Source organism: Nannospalax galili, unplaced genomic scaffold, assembly GCF_000622305.1.
Source record: "Nannospalax galili isolate Female #2095 unplaced genomic scaffold, S.galili_v1.0 scaffold1217, whole genome shotgun sequence".
Lineage (NCBI taxonomy): Eukaryota > Metazoa > Chordata > Mammalia > Rodentia > Spalacidae > Nannospalax > Nannospalax galili.
Genome location: NW_008339068.1, coordinates 599,570 through 615,891, shown reverse-complemented (window position 1 = coordinate 615,891; position 16,322 = coordinate 599,570). Strand labels below are relative to the sequence as shown.

Genomic DNA, 16,322 nt, shown 5'->3' with positions numbered 1-16,322 from the left:
TGCAGTGTCCAAGGAGGTCAGAAGAAGGTGTTGGATATCCTGGAACTGGAATTACAGAAAGTTGTTACAAATATGTGGGTTTGGGGAATTGAACCTAGGACCTCTGCAAGAGCAGTCAATGCTCTTAACCATTGAGCCATCTCTCCAGCCCTAGAGTTTGAGCTTTGATATCTCAGAACAATTGAAAAAATTGAATTTATAATGAAAGTATTTGTCATTTGAAATATAAAGACCTTTAGGCACAGATATTTTTAACAAATAGTTCAGAAAGAAATTACACAAGCCCTTCTGGGGGAATAAAACCTGAAAAAAATAGACACCTTCCTCAACTTATTTTTTAATTCTTATTAAGTATGCTATAAAAATAATGTAATAAATTAAATTTATTGAAGAAATGCAAGATTGACTTAACATTAGAAAGCTCTGCTATTGTAATGTGACACGCATATTACTGTATGTAGCAATTTTTTTTTTTGTCTTTTTGAGACAGGATCTCCTGGTAGCCTCAGCTGGCCTAGAGCTCCCTACGTAGATCAGGCTGGCCTCGGCCTCACAGAGATCCACCTGCCTCTGCCTCCTGAGTGTGCTACCACACCCACCCAGAAGCAACATTTTGTGCCTAGCTAGGTCCTCAGCACTTGTTTCTGTGTGTGGGGGCCAGATGTCAAATTCAGCAGCTCCACTTTGTGACAGAGGCAGGTTCAGGGTGCAGAATGCTCAACAGGCTAAAAATATCAAGGAAATAGCACACTATCCCCATGAGCCACCTTCAGCAAATACTGATGGGAGCTGGTGGGTAAATATCTCAGTTTCCTTGTCCCTTCGGGGAGGATGCCCTGAGTGAGGCATGTCATACAGGTTCAGAGCTGGTGTGAGGCCCTGTTGCCTATGATGTAACTTTCCTAATATCAAACATATATTTGGCTTCTTTCCTTTCTCTGTCTAACTTAGCCACTCCCTACCAGTGTTTCCTGGATTTATCTTCAAATAAACAAGTATTTGTTCTCAAGTTCTAATTCCAGAGTCTCCTTCTGGAGGCATTCAAACTAATAATACCAGATTAAGAAGAAAATAATGTGATTAGATGAAGAAAACATTTGATCAGATGCAACATTCACCCTTGACTTATTTATTCTAAAGCATGGTAAGTAAGGGATTGTGGGTTCATGTAAGGAAAGGCTGGGCAGACGCCTTCCTACAGACACACCCTCTTCCAGATGGAATAAGGCTTTGTCTACCACCAATTCTGGGTCAGATGGGGTTAGTCTGGTGATAGTTCTGGTCCAAGTTACCATTTTGGTAACTGCTGGTTCATTAATGGTTTGAGAATTCCTAGGTCTACTTCTGATTACTTTTCTTGGAACAATTGGCTCTTCACCACTATATATGTATTAACTGACAGTGAGAAGGGTCATCTTTTTTCCCAGCCTGTAGTTCTGCCAAAAGTTTCGTGATCCGAATATTGGTTCAGGAGGGTCAGTCCTGATTTTGTCATCACATGTGCCAGGATGGATACCTTCATCCTGTGGAGTTTCTGTTTCTAGGTGGCACCTTAAGGACCACACTGCTCATCCTGGGGACTGAGGGCTGGGAGGGAAGACAGAGGCTGCAGGGCTTCTGAGGAAGGCAGCCTGTCTCGTGTTGTGCAGGAGGCAATGGGTTTCCTTTGGGTCAATCTTAGAAGCTCATAAGTGCTCCCATCCTGAAGTGGCAACACATAGGCTCTAAGCATTGTGGGTATGACTCTAGAAGTGAAAGACATTAATAAGTCTCTTATCAAGAAAAGGGGGTATGGCTCAGAGGTAGAGCATTTGACTGTAGATCAAGAGGTCCCTGGATCAAATTCAGGTGCCCCCTGCTTAATCCTGGTTTTGACTTTTTATATAGATGCCTAAACTTTAACTTCTTAGTAGACATTGGGATTAAAATCACTTTTTTTCCTGGAACCAGCAAATACTAAGGCTTTATTATTGAGGTTCTTTACTACAAATAAATTAGAATCACCAATCTACTCCTCTGTAGCTACAAAGATGCTCAGAAAGGCAGAGATTGAGTGTTGCCTCAGGGTCTGTTCTATAATCTTGTTTGATTGATACCTGGGAATTCAACCCCAGAAACTATTTCCCCACCTCCCTTAGAGTTAAGCAAGGCCATGTTCTTAGTGTGGTCAAGAAGAGGTCAAGTGAAAGTGATATGTGTTCTCACAGGGAGAGGCTTGTCTCCTCTATTTCTCTTTCCTGCTGACTGTAAGGTAGACATGATACCAATGTGGTGGCAGCATGCTGGACCCTGGGAAAGGTATTTAGAATGAGAACTAAGCAGGTTGGAACAGCCAGAAAGAGGGGATTGGACTCCTGGCTCTATGCATTGACATTCCAAAACTGGACCACATTAGTAAGACTTATTTGTGTAAGAAGAAGGAAACTTCTGGTTGGTTTGTTGCTTGTGTCTTTGGATGGTCCTTGGTCCCAAATCTAGCCCTAACCTACAGCCTGTATTAATTACCTTTCTAGGTGCTATGACAAATGCCTGACAGAAGTAAATTAAGGAAAGGAGGGCTTATTTTGGCTCAGTTTGAGGTCACAGCCCATCACAGCAGGGAAGTCATGGTGGCAAGATGGTGAAGCAGCTGATCACATGACATCCGCAGTCAGGAAGCAGAGAGATGAATGCTGGTGCTCAGCTCTCTTCCTCCTTTTTACTCAGTCTGGGACCCCAGCCTATGGTATTGTGCAGTCCACATTCAGGTGGGTCTTCCCTGCTCAGCTAAACCTTTCTGGAAACATCCTCATAGACAGGCCCAGAGGTGTGTTTCTATGGTGATTGTAAGTACAGTGGAAGTTGACAATGAAGATCAAAATCATCACACACCCAAACCTGATACTCCCCCATAACTACTTCCTCTCAAGGTCTTAGAATATAAAGTCCTTTCAGACATGTCCCCTCATTTTTGACTCTTGTTACTGAAATGGTAACGCTCAGTGTGACCGTAATTTCGTTCATGTGTCTATGATCTTTCAGAGTCACTTTGTTCACTGTTATTGATTGTTCTTTAATTTTTAAATTAGATTGTGTGTATGTGTGTGAGGGGGGAGGGAAGGAGGGAGAGGGAGAGGGAGAAGTAGGGGGAGAGAGAGAGAAAGAGAGAGAGAGGACAACCATATAAGGTTGTAGTTCTAGCAATCTGTAAAGATCACTATCAAACAATCATGTGGGTCCATTATGTGGGTCCTGGGGATTGAACTCAGGTTATTAGGTTTGGTAGCAAGCACCTTTATCCACTGAGCCGTCTCGCCAACCCTGTCTGTGTTTTTTCTGCCTTCTTCACTATCCCTTTCTAGTGCCATTCATGCATGACCCTATTGGATATTTCTTTTTTTAAAACAAATTTTTATTTTATGTGCATCAGTGTTTTGCCTGCTTGTATGTAAGCACACCTGTGTTGTACAGTGCCCACAGAGGTCAGAAGAGGGCATCAGAGTCCCTCTAACTGAAGTTATGGATGGTCGTTAGCTGCCATAAGTTGTGGGTGCTGGGAACTGAACCTAGGTCCTCTGCAGGAGCAACCAATACTCTTAACGACTGAGCCATCTTTCCAGCCCTCTATTGGATTTTTCCATCTTGCTCTGGAATAGGTAGTCTTTAAAAAATATTTTATTTATTATTTTTATTTTGTGCGTATAATGTATTGCCTGCATGTATGTGAGTGCACCCATGTCGTGCAATGTCATGGAGGTCAGAAGAGGGCTTCGGATTCCCCTGGAACTGGAGTTAAGGACGGTCTATAGCCACCATGTGGGTGCTGGGAAACGAACCCGTATCCTCTGCAAGAGCAGTCAGTGCCCTTAACCACTGAGCCATCTCTCCAGCCCCTGGAATAGCTAGTCTTTATGTAAAAAGTTATAGAGCCCAGACAAAAGGTTCAACCTCAAATCTACAGCAGTCTGACCTCTAGTGGCTCAACCTCTACAGATGAGCAATGACTTAATTTCCTTTGAATTCATTCTTTTCTGTTTCCCATAGTGACAGATTCACATATGACTTTCTTAAGTAATGAGTGTCACCTGCCTCTTGTCTTGACCCTTTTAGAAGACTCCTTTTTCAATGGGAAGACTGAGGACATCTGAGGGGAGTCTCTCAGTATCCTTATATCTTTACCTTCTCCTCCAAGTCTAAGAGGACAAAGGCCTGTCACCTCCTCCTCAGAGCTCATCCTGTGAACCTGGCTCACCTACCTCTTCACTTTCCTACTAGAGTATTAATATCTTCGTTTCCACTTGCATACTTGGATACAACTCTACACAGACTGACTATTCAGTATATAAGACAAATACAGCAGGTCCATCTGTGCAGTGGTTATGGTCAAGTATGTGTGTATGATAAGGTACAGGGGGCCTCATGAGCATGTCCAGTGGCTCACCTGTCAGGCGCAACAGGAAAGGCTTCTCAGGAGGCCGTCCTCTCATCTCCCTCATCCTTGACATTCACTCTTTTCTTCATCATTTTCTTTTACCTCACCACCTCCTCTCGATCTCCTTTCCTTGTAACTTCTCAGCGTCCCAGTTTGTAAACATGTGAAGGCCCTGGACTGAGTCCCAGGGTGGTTCCTCATTTCTGTTCACACTTCCTCAGTGAGGTCATTCTGCCCTGTGGATGTGATGGGTTTGTGCTCCTCATATTTACACCACTAGCCAGGACCTCCCTTTAAACTCCAGCTTCATTTGGATGTTTTCACTTTGATATTTAACAGATGGTTCCCACTAATGTATTCCAAAGTGAACTGATTCCCATCATGCACTCAAAGTTCCCTTCTGGTGCAACTCTGTCTTACTAGCTGCTTAGTCAAAACCAGAGTGATTCCCTTTGTGTTTTTCTTTCTCTCACACTGCACTCCAGCCACTGCCAACTCCTGTTCATGTTACTTCAAAATGCACCCAGAATCTGACCATTTCTCAGCACTCAGAACCAGCAGAGATGAATGTGCACCACTGAACAGCCATCAGGAACCAGGAAAGCAGACACATCTGGAGGAGCTAGTGAGCCAGACTCCTACTCCTGAACCATCCCTGCAGCACCCCCTGCTGACAACCACTAGTGTCATGATCACTCGAAAGCCACTCAAAGAACCATTTGGTCAGATGCAGAGAACATATGTTGGAGAGATACCTAGTACTAGGTGACACATCTAAAGTTGAACCTCTTACAACTAAGGCTCATGGAACACAGTGGAACAAGGGGTAGAGAGAAAACTAATACTCTCACCAGTAAAACTTCCTTGTACAACAGAGTGTGACGCACTCAGAAGGCCATAACTGGCCATATTTTAAAGAATAAGAGACTGCAGAGTGTAGGATAGGACCCCTATATGGAACCTCACCCACCCATGGCTCAGGGACCATTGTGGAAGAGGGGACAGAAAGATTGTAAGAGCTAGGGCTGGTTCATGCACACAGGGAAGCAGAGGCTTCCAGACTACTGAAAGGTTGCACATGTGAACTTGTGGCAATGGTGGCATCGAGCACAGGACCCAGTCAACTCAATTAAACAAGGGCCCAAAGTGGAGAGAAGAGAAATAGGTGGCAGGCCAGCACTAGACTGAGAACTATTGGAGACTGATTGCTGCTGGGTGAGGGAGAGTATGACTTACATATGATCACTAGATGGGCTGACTAGACTCCAGTGGACAAATTTAAGCTGAAGGACATTTGGGTACAAATGCCTAAATGAATAGGAATCAACATGTATGGTGGAATATATGAGGTCTAGTGGGGGAATGGGGGAGGAGTAGATGGGGGAGGGAGTCTAAATTTGATTAAGAACTGTTGTATGAAGTTACAAAAGCTCAATAAAAATGTCATCTTTCTTCCATAAAGTTGACGTCAAACTGTTTTGAGCACAGCAATATTAAACATATTGATATTTTAGGCATTTTTGTGGTTTTTAAAATGTCTTCATGCTGGACTTTTTTTCCAGGCTGTAATCAAGCATGCTTTTGTAAAGTATATAATACACTAAAAATCAATAAGAAAAAGAACACACACACACACACACACACACACACACACACACACACAGACTAAGAATATGGTAAAGACTTTCTGAATCCACAACCTTGCATAAAGCCCACTGGAACCTTGCACAGGAAATGCCTCCGTGTGGACATCTGCCCCATGTCAACCTGTTCAATTATGGACAGACGGCAGCCCACCATCAACCCTTGTCTTTGATACATGGGTAATTGTTTCAAATAATGCAGGTGAACTCCCCCTCTTGTCCCCTGCCATCCTGAGTGTGCCTTTGCTTTGTCATGGCCTGTGTATCCTGGATTATAACTTCTCTTCTGTTCCTGAACAGTTTCTGTGTAGAGCCTTTCTGTGCCGTCATTTGTGGTTGACAAAGCCGAGACACCAGGTGAAGCTCCGTCTACATCATTCTGTTCACATTCCAACTGCAGGCTCCTGGGCAGAATGACAGATGTGTATTATTCCTGTGGCTTGTTATACAACATCATTGTGAATAAGACTGGCTGAAATAGATATCTGGAAAGGGCTCCCGCTGCACAGATCCTAAAATGCCTGGCTTTTTATGCGGCGGTGGGTGGTAAGCCATCTGTTACTGTCAGCTGCAAAAGTAGTGAGGAAACGATGATTGAGGGCAGGAAAACAGTGACTCGTGAAAACCTGGAAAGCAGGAAACATGCTTTGGAAACAAACTACAGAGAAGGGAGGATCTCTCAGGCTACGAGCTACAAAAAAAAAAAAAAAACTGAATTCAGTCGGAAACTGTCTCTTTTTAAAGCATAATTAAGAGGCAGTAGGGATCATTCAGAAATTGGCTAGCTGAAAAAAAAGAAATTGATATACACAAAATAACAGGTTGGCCGTTTACAAAAAGGAGCGAATTCAATGTCTTCCATAAGACACGACCTCAAGGAAAAGACTAATTCAGCTGTGTGACGTGAATGACCTTTATCAAGACCAATAATGTCACCAAGGTGGCATCAGCTAGGTCCTCTCATGGGACAAGTGTTCCTAGGAAGATGAAGGTTGCGGCCCCACAAAAACTCGATGTGCCCAAGCACGTACAATTGAACCAAGCAAGACCAAAGAGAATGTGATACCAGGAGTGTTTTGTAGTAACGTATATTCTAGTACTTTCCTCAGTATTTGGGGTATGGGAGGGACAGAAATCTTGTCTTTTTAGTTCATAGGCTTGTGGATCAAGGGAAGCCCCACCAGGATTTAATACAGATCACAGTCCTGGACCCTGATTGGGCAAGGCTTTGGGAGCATTGGGTTAGAGGAAAGTACCCTTTTCAAGTGGGAAGAACCGAGAGGGCGGACCACGGTAGCTGGTCTGGTTCCTCACTTACTCTTTTTCAGATCTTCCATTAGAGGTGGGGCATACTTAGAAGCCACCAGTTAGGGATTGGTCCTGTGACTTGCTTTAATTCATGAGATGGTAGCAGGTAACAAGAAGAGGATGGGAACCTGTTAACCTAGTTGAACATTTTGCATTTCCACCATTACCATGAAGTGTGTCCCTGCCCACCGCTTGCCTCTTATCAGGGACCCCAGAACGAACGTACAAGACACATGGCAAGCCCAAATCACACACAGAAGCAGAACACAGATGGACTCACAGCTTGAGGTGGAGACATCCAAGCCCAGAATAGATCTGCTGATGGGCACCCACCCTTCTGGACTATGGGAATAAAAATAACGCTGCATGAGACTCAGCACTGTACAGTAGTGCCGTGGAGATGGCTGACTCCCTCAGCCATGATTTCCACACCTGCCCCCCCCCAACACCCATCAGGTACGGTGGAAAGGAGGAGAAGGCTTCAATGCATTGAATTAAGAATGTGTGTGGGGGTGGAAAAGAGACACCCCGGTAAGTGAGAGAACACGGAGGATGCAGCGGTGAACTCATGGCTGCTGTGGGGTGCCAGCTTCTCTAGGCTACCAATGAATAAAATTGTACACTACAGATGCCTCTGCTGTAGTAACAAAGGCATCCTAGTTCAGATATAGTGTCTCCCTAAAATCTCAAATGTTGATGGTTTAAATTCCAGCACAGCAATGTTCAGAGGTGGAGCTTGGTGAAGGGACTCGATCATGAGGGCTCTCAGTTCTTCTCAATTGGAGTCATAAATTCATGCATTATCAGGATGGTGGAAATTAGAAGGTGGGACTTCTTAGAGGAAGTAGGTCACTGGAACATGGTCTGGAAAGGTATTCCTCACCCACCTCTTCCTGTCTCTCTCTTGCCCTGCTTCCTGGTGTCACTGGGTGAACAGCTCTGCTCCATCACATCATCTCTGCCATTAAACTCTGCCTCATCACAGACCTCGTTGCTGGTCTAAGTGACTGTGGCTTAAAAACTTTAAAATGTGAATCAAAATAACTCTACCCTCCTTTTACATTGTTTCTTTCAGGCATCTGTCATAGCAACACAAAGATGACTAACACAATAGGCAAAATACACTAAAGAGGAACCCCTCGCCCCTGTGAGGCAAAGGGTTATAGCTCTGCTGGTTCAAGTCTGGGTGCCCCCTCTTGATATTTGCTCTGTTGCCAAACCCAAAATTCTCCAGCCCCACCCCTCCCCTGCTGTGTACTTCTGAGAATCCAACCTGAAGTCTTCCACATGCTAGACAAGCATATGATCCCTGAGCTATATCCCCAGCCCAAAAATGTCCTTTCTTAATCTAGTGTTCTGTTTATTAGTCCCTCTGACCACAAATCTTCCTAGGACTTGTTTCCAATTTCTATGCTGGTATCATTAGTTTGACAGGAGTCAGGGTCCTTTTGCTAATGATGGTGTGCACTGCTAAAAGCACTTAACTAGCTGGTTACACTATGGAGAGATAAGCTGAATCAGAAGTTACACTGCCTGACTGACTTCTTTCTGATTAGCAGCACTTAGGAGCAGGGAGAACTTTAATGTTGGTTTTCGGGGAGGTCACAGTTCCCTCCTAGAATCCCCCTATCACCCAATGATCCTAAATGGCATGAAAATTTCACTGGAATTTATAGCACCATGTGCTTCTAAATGACATTGCAGGGTAGACATCGATGATGTTGGAACTCTTCCATTAGTCCATGACTGAGAGATGTGATGCTGGGCTTAGCTGTAGATAATGGCAGGTGTATCCCTGGAGTGCATATCTGTAGGAAATGCTTGGGAGGTGAGCGTGGAGCTGTGGGCATGGACGAAGGGTGACCAAATGGAGTGGCACAGCACTGCTGAGGGGAAGCTGATAGGCCATGAAATAAGACTCAGCTCCCTGCGATAAGCTCAGAACTGAAGCATGCTTAGTGGGCAACACTAGTTGTTTTGGAGTAAGCACTTGACTGAGGATCACAGTCCGATTCTAATTTCCACACTCTCTAGCTATGCTTACTCTTGCTCAAGGAAAAGGAAAGAGTTTCCCTTTGCCTCCTGGCCTCAGAATCTTCCTGCAAGGATGAAGCAGAGGGTAAGCAGGTGACCTGTAGCTGTTCTCCTGGATGGAAAGGTTCCCTGGAGGAGGAAGGGAGGAGCCTCCCAAGGCTCACGAAATCACAAGACTCTCCAGGTCAGAGGTTATGTAAGAGGGAGAGGGGGCGTTTCTTCAGTGGTGCCGCTGCCTGAAGATCACTCAGGGGATTCCAGTGATGCAGACTCAGGAGCCACCAGCCGTGCTGGGGTGGCGTTGTTGATGATGTAACTGCCTGAGCATCACCCATGCTCCTGTAAGTGACCCCAGTAATTCACTGGTTCACACAGCTGTACCTGATCGACCGTTTCTTTGATCTGCTGTTGTCTCCTCTATCTGAGGTGAATAGAAATGGACTCCACAAAGAAAGCCCACAAGAGTGGGTCAGCGTGTTCCATCCTCCTTCATGTGAGCACCTGCAGTAGCCCTTAGCCCTGAGTTCTGTCTTGCTTTTCTTGGGTGGGAAGTTCCTGGTGTGGTTTTCTGTTTTTTTTATTTTGTCCCCAGCCTGTGAATCCTCTCTCCACATTTTAAGGATGCCAACGGTGTGAGTAGAAATGACTCTCATTGAAGGTTCAGAAGCCAAAGTAAAGGACAACTTTATCCCTTTGTCTTTGCTTCACTTCTGCCCAACTCACTGATTCTTAAGTCTCACAATAGAGAGGGTCAGAGCAGTGGCAATATTTATATCAGAACTGTATTTTCTAGTTAATCAAGATAATCAAATATTGCCCCCACAAAGAAAACACTGTAATTCACCTTATTATTTCTTGCAGATCCCAGAGTTTGGGGCTTTGGCCTCTCTGACATCCTTTTTACAACCCTGGGCATCCATGGTCACTGGCCGTCAGGATGATGGTCCTTTCTTGAATCCTTGGGATGTGTGATGTTTGACCTCATAGTTTTTAGGGAAGGGGCCACAAGAAAGAGATCCCTGGTCCCACTTCAGTGCTTTCTGAGGTCTGAACTCTGAGTGTGCAAATAGCCAGTCTGCTTGCTTGGTCCCTATTCTTTGAGCTGTTTTGGGGCCAGCATGGAGTCAAAAATTTCTGGGAAGGTGCCTCACTTTCAAACTCAGAATTACAAAATGAGAAAATATTCTGAAGAAGAACAGAGAGTGAAAAATAGAAGACAAATCCCAAAGAACATTGAAAATAGGAAAGAGTGGAAGTAAGGTGGAGAGAGAACAGTGTAACCAGAGTGTCAGAGAAGACTTTAAGTAAGACTCCAGTTCTGAACAGTGATTCTTCAGGCTGACACTCCACAGATACTGAGGAGGAGGCTGCAGGGTACTGGGCATGAAGATGTCTAGATGTCTTGGGATAGGTCTATGGGAAGGACAGGGTAGGTTCAAAGCCAGATCTGAGGGAAGATGGTCGCTTCCCTCTAGTACAGTACAAATGAGGAGAAATCACAATGTACATTACATCCTTGGGTAATTAACCCTACATTAGATATTGAAGTTGGTCCAGAGTTAATTAGGAAAGTTGACCCAAGTACATATTTCAATTGCCTTCATAGCATGAAGTTCCTGGTTCAAGATTCTTTCACCTGCTGGCCCATGCTTCCATACTGACCGCATGTCGTCAATCACTGTCACATGTCGTGCTCCGGGGGCTGAAGACCTTTTGGGTCCTTTCTTTGGGGCACTTATTCTGTAAATGCATGACGTGTTCTGCAAACAGGATATAAGAGAGGAAGGAGAGGTAAAGGAGTCAGGTGACCCCCTGCCCTGGGTGTTGGTGTAGAGGCCCTTCATCGTGAGGGTGGACTCTACTTATGATGTGGTCACTTGTCAGGTGGGCTTTGTTTGGGCATGATTTTAACTACTGTAATTTTCCACCACATGTATGCCACAGAAGGGAGCAGATTAATTAAATCAATGTCTGTAAACTGTCAGTGAGTCAGAATCATCCAGATATCTACTTTCTGATGCTCACATTAGGGCCTTTCTCATATAGTCTGATTTAGGAGTTCTCAGACAGGGAGCAAGGGTGTTTGCTTTTGTCCAGCCCTACCCCACCTCCACCATATCCAAAGGGTCTATCGCGCAGCAAACCATTTAGGTCTGACCCCTAGTGGGTCTGAAGGATGTTTCAAATACAGACATCCAGGACTTAATGTCCATGCCTCATTTGGGAACTATAAGGCAGGAGGATCATGAAGAAGTGGAAGTCAGGCATGCAACGGTGACTCAGGGCTGGTGTCATAAGAGGATGCAGATGATGGCAGAGCACTAGCAAGTGCATGTGTCAGATGATGATAGCCAGAGAGTGGTCATGCAGGTTTAGAGCACTTATTAGAGATAGATGAGCAGGTGGGGGTATAGCTCAGGGGCAGAGCATTTGACTGCAGATCAAGAGGTCCCTGGTTCAAATCCAGGTGCCCCCTATCTTTTCCCCCCTCAATGTATATGATGTTCTTTTTGTCTCTACACTGATTCATCCTCAGCACCCTGCATCTGGTTAAGGAAAAAAACAGTGGCAGATGTGTGAATGTGGGCAGCATGTTTGTCACAGCTGTCCACAGGAAATAGGACAGGTTGTATGTGTGTTAGAGTCTGTGTTTGTGCGTCTCTGCAGATAGAGGTTTTAAGAAGTGGCCCACACAGTTATAGAAGTCTGATTTCTGAAGGACAGAGAGCAGGAAGATGTGCCACAGCAAATGGAGTTACATATACACTGCAGGCCAAATTCCTTCTCCAGAAACATTGGTCTTTCCTCCTGGTGTCTGAAATGATGCAAGAGGCCCACCTACCTTATAGAAGGTATTCTGACTTTACTCAAAATCTGATGATTTTCTGAAATGTGGGTCACATCCAAAAGGCACCTTCACAGCAAAGACAGATGTGTTTACCCAAACATCTGTGCACCATGGTTTCATCAAGGGCATCACATAAAATTAGCCAGCATAGCAGATAACACCTTAAGGTTGGCCAAAGTCGTGCTCCAAGTAAGCCTGTGAGGACTGAGTAAGTCACACAGGGAGGTGGCTGGCTTTGGAGTCATCCTGGCACAACAACAGCAGGACCATGGGCGGAGGCCAGCGCCCACTGTGATGCTCCAGTAGCGTCTTTATATCACCAGCTGGAGTCCTGTCCTCTTGCTAAACCAAGGGTCTGGGCATTCTGTGAGCCTGGGTCCTTATGCGGCAGTGCTGTGCCATGAACTCCTCACAGTCCTGCCAACAATTGCCTCCGTGTTTCCATCAGCCAGAGAAGCTGAATCAGTAGAACATCTGTAAAGAAGAACAAAGGCTGATCCTGGGATTGCCAGGCTTCCGTTCAGGGGCATCTACAGCTTCTTGATTTCCTTGCTTAAAATAGGACCGTGTCAAGACAAAGTGGAACTCCAGGAACGGCGATGCAGATTCAGGAAAGCTTTGGACAAGCAAAGTCTTAACCATATCAACAGCTCTACCAAACCTTCCTTGTTCACCAAGCTACTCCTCATCTGACAGCTGCCTGTCCTTTGGCAGGGACCCCACAATGGAAGCAGACCCAAGCCCAAATCACAGGGAAAAACCAGAAAAAGATCCACAACTTGAGGTAGAGCCATCTAAGTCCAGTCTAGACAGCTGACTGGATCCATGCTGCTGAACTGTGAATGTATGTGTGCCACTGACGCAGCTAGACTTGGGATGGCTACTGTGGGGGTGGCTGACTTCCTCTATCACGATTCCCACACCTGCTCCCCAACACTCACCAGGTACTGACTGATGGGAGGAAGAGTCTTCAGTTTATTCAAGGATTTCAGAATATGCATACAGAGTAGAAAAGAGGCTCAGGCAAGTGAGGGGGATAGCATGGTAAACTCATGGCTACTGGTAAACTACTGGCCCTTGCTTCCACACTGACCACACGTTGTCAGTTGATGTCCTGTGTCATGCTCCATAAACCTCTATGATTCCGACTCCATCATCTTCCTGTGGGTTGGGTCCTTTCTTCAAGGTACTTCTGCCTTGACACATTAAAGGGTTCTGAAAATAGGGACTATGAGAAGAGGAGACATAAAATAGTCAGGTTGTCCCCTGCTCCAAGTGTTTGGTATAGAGGACCTTTACCATAAATGCGGACTCTGTTTATGATTTATTCGCTAAGCATGTGTGTTTTGTTTGGGCATGATTGTAACCACTGCTATCTTTTCCACAGCTGTACCACGGAATGGAGCAGATTAAATCACTAGTTCCAAACTATAAATCGGAACCATCCACTGACTGAGCTTGTCTGAGACACAGGTAATCCCCTCATCCCTCTCCCAGAAAGTCTGGTTTAGGAGTTCAAGGCAGGAACCAGGAACTTTGACTTTTGTCCAATTCTGCTTCTCGTTTACCTCCAAATGTCAGGTGGGCAACCAATCCTTTGAGTCTGGCTCTTCTAGAATTAGGTCTGAAGGATGCCAGAGCAGCATACCCAGGATTTAATGCCCATGCAAACTGGGAACTAGAGAAGCAGAGTGCTGGCCATGAGGAGGTATCAGTCGGGCATGCAGAACTGGCTCTGCACTGGAGGATGGAGGTGAAGGCAGATCACAGACAAGTGCACATGTTGGAATGGTAATAGGGAGTTGCCATGTAGGTTTAGTGTGCTTATTAGACATGTATAAGCAGGTGGGGGTATAGCTCAGGGGTAGAGCATTTGACTGCAGATCAAGAGGTCCCTGGTTCAAATCCAGGTGCCCCCTACCTTTTCCCTCAATGAACACTAAGGAGTCACATAACAGGAATTCCTTAGAAATTCCTGATATCTGCCCTTACAGAGATTCGGTGCTCATAGACTAAGGGCTAGTCTTCATTTGTTCACTCCTGGTGGAGTCAGGGTTCTGCTTCTGGTTAAGGAAGACAACAGTGAAAGATGTTTAAATTAGATGTGTTAGTCATATCTGTCCAGGGAAAACAGAACTATTGGGTTGGTTGTGTGTGTGTGTGTGCTGTGTGGTATGTGTGTGTGTAGTATGATTGTATTTACGATGAAGAACTAGACATAAAGCCCGTCCTTCACCCTCACTTCTGAACTCCAAGGAGAAAGCAAAAGAGAAGTTTTCTCAAAACAAATACTTTACATTACTAATATCCGTGTATGTGTGTGTGTGTGTCTGTGTGTGTGTGTGTCTGTGTGTGTGTGTGTGTCTGTGTGTGCGTTTACAGAGAGAATTAAACAATTTCTTTATTGATTCAACAATTTCATACAATGTATTTTTGATCATATTCACACCCCCTCCTCCATCTCCACCCTCACCTTACCATTCCCCACCCCCAACGTACTCTATTAGCAAATGAGTGAGGGATGTATTAATAGTCTCTGTTCCCTCTTCCACTATGTTCCATGAGCCTTAGGTGTAGAGGGAAACAGACACTTTCAGACTTCTGGGAACTTGCTCATGAGCTTGCAACAATGGTGTGAACATGCACAAGACCCATGTTGACTCAATCCGACTAAAACCCAGCATGGAACAGGGGAAATGGGCAGTAGGTCCCACCCTAGCTGAAGAACTATTGGCAAATGATTACTGTGGGATGAGAGAGTGATTTCTTGACTTCTTGACTTCTTTAAGAGAGTGACTCTAGGTAGACTGACTAGATTCCAGTGGATAGACCTGCTCTGAAGGACATCTGGGTACACATGCTTGACTAGATAGGATTTAACATATATGACAAAATACCTGAAATCTGGTGGTGGAGGGATATGGGGGGCAGGGTTTGGGGAGGGGGCTAAATTTGGTTAAGGTGTATTATATGAAATGCACAAAAACTCAATAGAAAATTGGGGGAAAAAGAAATAGCCCACATAGTTGTGAAGCAGACAAGTTTGATTTTTACAGGGCAGCCTCACAGGACGGAGACCAGGAAGATGAAACATGGTAGGCAGAGTGTGAGGACAGCCTGGAGGTCAGGTTCTTCTTCCCTGGGGAGGTCTCTTTTTCCTCCCAAGGCTTCAGCAAATACCGATGTCCACCCTCCTTGGGGGAGCTAATGGACTTTACTCGATCAAAGTCTAGTGACAGAATCTGGGTCACCATAAAAAAAACCCAAAAAAACGCTTTCACAGCATCATCTTCATTGGTGTTTGGCCAAACATCTGAGCACTATTACCTTGCCAAGTTGACTGCATGAAATTATCCAGCACAGCAGATAATGCCTCAAGCTTAGTGGATAGCATGCAGCTAAATAAGGCTGTGAATTCTGAGTAAGTCAACAGAGAGGTGGGTAGATCTGGTATCATCCTGGAGGTTGCAGAGCTCAGGCAATGGGGCCAGATGCTGAGACCAGAGTTCACTGTGTTGTTCCAGCGAGCAACAAGGCTCATGTCTGGGCCCAGCTTCCTTTGGGTTCTGCCTATTTTCCTGCCTTGTCTTGAGGTCTTTGCCATCCTGCCAGTGATATCCTTCCATGTTTCTATTAACCTGATTAGTTACTTTTCTGTTGCTTTGATAGAAACACCATGACCAAGGGAACTTCTAAAAGGAAGAGTTTATTTGAGCTTATGGATCCAAAGGGGCAAGAGTCCATCATGGTAGGGAAACATGGCAGTAGAGGTGGCTGGAGGAGGAGTGGAAGCTAAGCGCTACATCTTCAAGCAGGCACAGGAAGCAAGAGATGGACTCAGGATCCGACAAGGCTTAAGAACTCTCTAAGCCCACCCTCAGTGACGTGCTTCCTCCAGCATGGCCACACCTTCTAAGACCTCCAAAAACAGTGCTACCAACTGGGGATAAACCATCACACCTGAGTTGGGCTCTCCTTTAACCAAAGTAGCCCCGCTGGCACCTGGGTTGGTAATAAGAAAGATTCTCTGAGAAATGAAGCAAGTGAGGGTTGGTTACCTGACCTCATTGGACCCAAA

The 16,322-nt window shown here is 45.1% G+C and overlaps 3 non-coding genes across 3 annotated transcripts; all 3 read left to right on the top strand.

The window, feature by feature from the left end:
• Nucleotides 1–1,785: 1,785 nt before the first annotated feature.
• On the top strand, nucleotides 1,786–1,857 carry Trnay-gua. Its single transcript has one exon. It is a non-coding gene; the product is annotated as a tRNA-Tyr (tRNA).
• A 9,943-nt stretch (nucleotides 1,858–11,800) lies between these two features.
• On the top strand, nucleotides 11,801–11,872 carry Trnac-gca. The gene has a single exon. It is a non-coding gene; the product is annotated as a tRNA-Cys (tRNA).
• A 2,219-nt stretch (nucleotides 11,873–14,091) lies between these two features.
• On the top strand, nucleotides 14,092–14,163 carry Trnac-gca. The gene has a single exon. It is a non-coding gene; the product is annotated as a tRNA-Cys (tRNA).
• Nucleotides 14,164–16,322: the final 2,159 nt, after the last annotated feature.